Raw genomic sequence first — 5,571 nt, forward strand, 5'->3', positions numbered from 1 at the left:
CCTGTGGCAGGCCACGCCCCTTCCCTCTTTGATTGATGGCAGAAGGAGCCTATGGCTCCTCTGCCATCAGTATCCTCCCCTGCAACCCGGAAGTTCGGAGTATGGAGGATCGATTCAGGACTGGCGGCGAGGACGAGCGCAGCTGACAGGTAAGTTTGGGGGAAACTGGGGTAGAAAAAAGGTGCTGGGCTGTTTTTACCCTAAGGCAGAGAATGCCCCCAGACCTTAATACTACTTTAAGTATCAGAAGGATGAACGATATGACTATTTAAAGGTGGACTCCCTGAGGAAAGGGATTTGCCCTCAAAACGTGTCAGCACTAGGCTCTATGGTAGCGGCTGTGTGATGTAAGATGGACTTGGCAGGTTCTCGCCTGTACTCAGTGTATTGAAGGATGTTTTACATTCATGAGTATGAGATCTCATTTTTTTAAATAAAGTTTTACTGAAGACATTGCACAAGGCCGATGCACTTTCCTTTTGATTTGTAGTGCTGCACTACACCGGGAAGTCTGGGAATGTACTGGCAAGATTGTAACCTTTCAACAGTGCTGACAGTATCCTTGTATCGAAGGGCTCATGTATAGAGGATGAGCTCAGGTTCGGACCAGACCCAGCCCGAATCTGAGCTCTTCTGAACCCGGAAGGGACATGGGGCCACCCGACCAATCAGCTGTGGGGGTTACACAGGTTGGGAACCACTGAACTATAGACATGTGTCCATATAAGGACAGTGACATCAGGGCATCCCACCCCTTTACCTAGTGCAACGGCAAGCTGGGAATTCCCTGGCCACAGCCGATTGGGTGTCAGCTGAAGAGGCTTGCTTTTGGGTTTGGAGGAGCTCCAGTTTAGTGCAGGTTTAGATCATCCCTACTCATACGGGTGCAATTACAGGCATCCAGCATAAAATATGTCTGTATTTGTGACAGGTTCACTTTAAAGAGACCCTGTAACCAACTTGAAAAAATGCAGGTCACTGCAGGATATCTCCTTTCCATAAATGTTTTTTTTTCATTACTTGCAGTGTCCCCTTACCGGTCATAGTCCCCTCCTCTTCTGGAAATGCCAAATGACTCACTGTGCTGGTCCAGCTCCTCCGCTCCTCCCTTCTCCTACCTACAAAGTCCATTATGTAGCTGCCGTGGAACACGTGAAGAGTGAATACTATAGAGTGTCATCTGAGTGACAGCTTTGAGTCCGTTAGGGCTGCTCACATCACATCCTAAAAGGGTGGCACCCAGCAGAAGTCTCGGGGCTTTTGGATGTCTACACAAGGGAGCAAGGGCGAAACCACAGATCATGGGGCCCCATAGCAAAATTTTGATGGGGTCCCCCAGCAACCTCCCTACTGTCAACGACATTAAAGTCAGGTAGCAGGAGAGCTGCCAGCATAGCTCCCCCTGTAGCGCAGCTGGGCGGCTCCCGGCACAATTGTCGGGATCCGCTCCGGCTGCGGCGTCTCAGTATACCGCGAGCTATAGCTCCCTATATACTGTGCCTAGGGTGACGGGAGGACGCTAGTTTGTCTCTTCCCGTTACCCTAAGGAGAACTATGGGGGAGAAGACTTAACCCCATAGTTCTCCTTTAATGTCAGTGTCAACAGCAACTTCTGCAATTCTTATTGGGGCCCCCTTTCCCAGGGCCCATAGCAGCCGCATGGGCCGATATGGCTATTGTTACGCCACTGCAATGGAGGCTTTTTACAGGTAATAACAGGAATAAAATACATGAAATGCTCATATAATTTCATGGGAAGATTGTTTTTGAAATGAATGGTCTGGCGAAAGGGTCTTTTTAAAGTAAGTATATGCAGAAATCCCACGCTTCGGGAAAAAAACTACTATGAGCTCTCCTCAGATTCTGCACCACTGGTGGCTCCCAGGAGCTTCACTACTGCACTGATATCGCTCACTTCATTTTGTACTAAAATAAAACGTAAGGGATGCAAGCAAGCCCACACAACAGCAACACTGCCCAGTGCGGGCCATCCATGCAGAGCCGTACCTGTTTAGGATCTTGTTGTTGGCGGCGTCATAACACAACGTTTACTGGGTATTTCATTCATGAATGCAGCCACATCTAACAGTCACAAGCACCACTGCGAGTCCGAGCTGAGTGAGGGGGCCAATCCATGGACGTCGTTGTTTCCAGTCTCAGTTGCAAACTGCGGTAGTGACCCAGTCAGGGGCAAGCACACCTCGTGTCTCCGCTGCACTGAGAAAACCTGTTGGAAAAACACGCATATTGTTAACAATCACCAACGTTATTTCTTCAGAGACACAATTATCGCTTCGCAGAAAATAGACTCGTTCAATGAACCTTAAATGGACCTGAACCTTCAAAAAGTGCAGATTTACTATGTCAAAGGAAATATCTAGAAATATCAATTGTGCCTAAGTAATACCCTAAAAAAATGCACCTTTGGTCCTGAAAAAAAGCAGCGCACTTCCTGTTCCTGTGACCTCATACCTGTATATTTGCAGCGTGAGATCATCTAAGGCAGTGGTTCTCAACTTGTGTAACCTCAGGATCCACATTTGTCCTCGGTCATTAAAGGAGAACTATGAGGGGGGGGTGATTTCCACTCACCTCATAGTTCTAAGCCGACCTGTGACAATGAGACTGTCACAGGTCGGCTCAGTAGATCGGGAGGTGAGCGAACACATACCGGGTTCCCTCACCTCTCGATCCTGTCACGGTTCTCTGCCGTGACAGGGGAGGGGCTGGATTCCCCTCTCCCCGCTCCGATCTGCCAGCGCTGACTGGCGGAACGGACGGGGGAGGGGGCGGGTACAGCTGGCTCTGCCTCTAGATAGGCAGAGCCAGCTGTCACTCACGCAGCTGGGCGGATCCCGTCTGCTACGTCGGGATCCGCTCCAGGTGCGGCGTCTCAGTATACCGCGAGCTGTAGCTCCCTATATACTGAGCCTAGGGTGACGGGAGGACGCTAGTTTGTGTCCTCCCGTTACCCTAAGGAGAACTATGGGGAAAAACACTGACCCCATAGTTCTCCTTTAAGTCGCAACCCAAGTCGCACTGCAATGGAACGCACGGCAGTGTGGGCTGCTGTGCTATGATGGAGCTCCTTCCATATGTGCATTGCTTTTACAGCTCACATGTGTGCCTGTAGAGGTGAAGGAAGCCAGAATGTCATGTCCCTCCAGTCCAGGCACCTCTACAGGACATGTGAGGGGGCTATAAGCAATGCAGGTATGGAGGTAACTCCTTTGCGGCTAAAAATACCCCCACCCCACCTCAAGTCAACACTTAGCGCCGGGCAGCATCTTTTGAATGGCTGCTCGTTGTAAGAATGGACAGTGCTGGGCTAGGGGGAGGCTGAGGAGCCTCTCACCTAGAAAAGTGGAAGGCATGCAGTGACCCACTGAACACGGGGTCGCGACCCACTAGTTGAGAACCAAGGATCTAAGGCATTGCTGCCTCTGAATGCTAGATTTGGAGTGAGATTTGGTGATGTCACTTCTGTGTTGCTCACTGTTCTTCTCGTTGGAGTGGAAGCTGTACCTGAGGACCTGAGGTGCGAGGATCTCCCTCCTTCTGCTTCATTCATTCTGTAGATCTGCGCTTTCTCCAACTCATTCACTACTTTTGCCACATCTCCCCACCAGTCTTTAGGGGGCAGCTCGGACATGAGAAAGAAAAGCCTTGGCTCTACTGATGAGGAAGCAAAGCCCTGGCTCTACTGATGAGGGAGCAAAGCCCTGGCTCTACTGATGAGGAAGCAAAGCCCTGGCTCTACTGATGAGGAAGCAAAGCCTTGCCTCTACAGATGAAGGAGCAAAGCCCTGGCTCTACTGATGAGGAAGCAAAGCCTTGCCTCTACTGATGAGGAAGCAAAGCCCTGGCTCTACTGATGAGGAAGCAAAGCCCGGGCTCTACTGATGAGGAAGCAAAGCCTTGGCTCTACTGATGACGAAGCAAAGCCCTGGCTCTACTGATGAAGGAGCAAAGTCTTGCCTCTAGTGATGAAGGAGCAAAGCCTTGCCTCTACGGATGGGAAAGCAAAGCCTTGCCTCTACTGATGAGGAAGCAAAGCCTTGCCTCTACTAATGAGGAAGCAAAGCCTTGCCTCTACTGATGAGGAAGCAAAGCCCTGGCTCTACTGATGAAGGAGCAAAGCCTTGCCTCTACTGATGAGGAAGCAAAGCCTTGCCTCTACTGATGAGGAAGCAAAGCCCTGGCTCTACTGATGAGGAAGCAAAGCCCGGGCTCTACTGATGAGGAAGCAAAGCCTTGGCTCTACTGATGACGAAGCAAAGCCCTGGCTCTACTGATGAAGGAGCAAAGCCTTGCCTCTACTGATGAAGGAGCACAGCCTTGCCCCTACGGATGGGAAAGCAAAGCCCTGCCTCTGCAAATATGGCTGCCTCCACATAAAAAACACAAAACCCACAAACCCTTGCCTCTTCGAATGAGGAAGCAAAGCCTTGCCTCTACTGATGAGGAAGCAAAGCCCTGGCTCTACTGATGAAGGAGCAAAGCCTTGCCTCTAATGATGAGGAAGCAAAGCCTTGCCTCTACTGATGAGGAAGCAAAGCCCTGGCTCTACTGATGAGGAAGCAAAGCCTTGCCTCTACTGATGAATGAGCAAAGCCTTGCCTCTACTGATGAGGAAGCAAAGCCTTGCCTCTACTAATGAGGAAGCAAAGCCTTGCCTCTACTGATGAGGAAGCAAAGCCCTGCCTCTACTGATGAGAAAGCAGTCTTGCCTCTAGTGATGAGGAAGCAAAGCCTTGCCTCTACTGATGAAGGAGCAAAGTCTTGCCCCTACGGATGGGAAAGCAAAGCCCTGCCTCTGCAAATATGGCTGCCTCCACATAAAAAACACAAAACCCAGCATGGTAAGTTAATTATTAGCTATAGACAGATGGCTCAGAAGGCCATAGTGTGGTGACTTGTTCTTTGCCCTCTCCATGCTTTTTGAGGCCACAGCTTCCACAGTTCAGATCCTCTATGAAGTGTAGCTAATGCAAAACATTTTTATTGCCCTCTGCATAGAGTCGAGAATGTATATGAACAGAATGTGATAAATATGCAAGACTTTTAATAAACAGAATAGAAATTTAAAAAATATATATATTAATTTTATAATGAGATCCATAAGGAATTCCTTGAATAAAAATCAGCGTAATGCATTGCGCCATTACATGTCCAACCCTCTTCACCTTTTTCTACTCTATCCCAATCTAAAAAAAGGTTTTGGCTAAACATATACATTAATGAAGGAAGTTAAGGGATAGAGTATTGTCAAGCATGGAGTTCCCCTTTAAAGCACAATATATTTTCTCTATACATTTGATAATTTAAATCCACTTAGTGTACATCAAAAGGGGAATTGGTAATCATAGTTCACCGATTCAATTGAATAATTCAGCTTTATTGCTGCGCTCATTATTATTTCAAATGCCCCACTCACACATAATCTTGTGTACATTAGCAATTCGGGGGCCTACAGAATTTCTGGTGCATTAAGGCAGCAATTCCCTTAGCACACACTATGTTCAGAAAACAAATCCATATTTAATTAGTGCTTTTTTTCCTGTTTATTTT

General features: G+C 48.3%; 1 protein-coding gene across 7 annotated transcripts in view; it reads right to left on the reverse strand.

Annotated features, from left to right (window-relative positions):
• The window catches only part of ATP2B3 (ATPase plasma membrane Ca2+ transporting 3), a 139,126-nt gene extending 136,902 nt beyond the window's left edge, over positions 1-2,224 (reverse strand). For all 7 annotated transcript variants that reach the window (XM_018570128.1, XM_018570131.1, XM_018570127.1 and 4 more), the window contains exon 1: positions 2,008-2,224. The gene's annotated coding sequence lies outside the window, so the exon portion shown is untranslated. The remainder of the gene's footprint in view (positions 1-2,007) is intronic.
• Between the last annotated feature and the right edge of the window lie 3,347 nt (positions 2,225-5,571).

Source organism: Nanorana parkeri, unplaced genomic scaffold, assembly GCF_000935625.1.
Source record: "Nanorana parkeri isolate BGI_ZX_2015 unplaced genomic scaffold, ASM93562v1 scaffold1461, whole genome shotgun sequence".
In the NCBI taxonomy this organism is placed as follows: Eukaryota; Metazoa; Chordata; class Amphibia; order Anura; family Dicroglossidae; genus Nanorana; species Nanorana parkeri.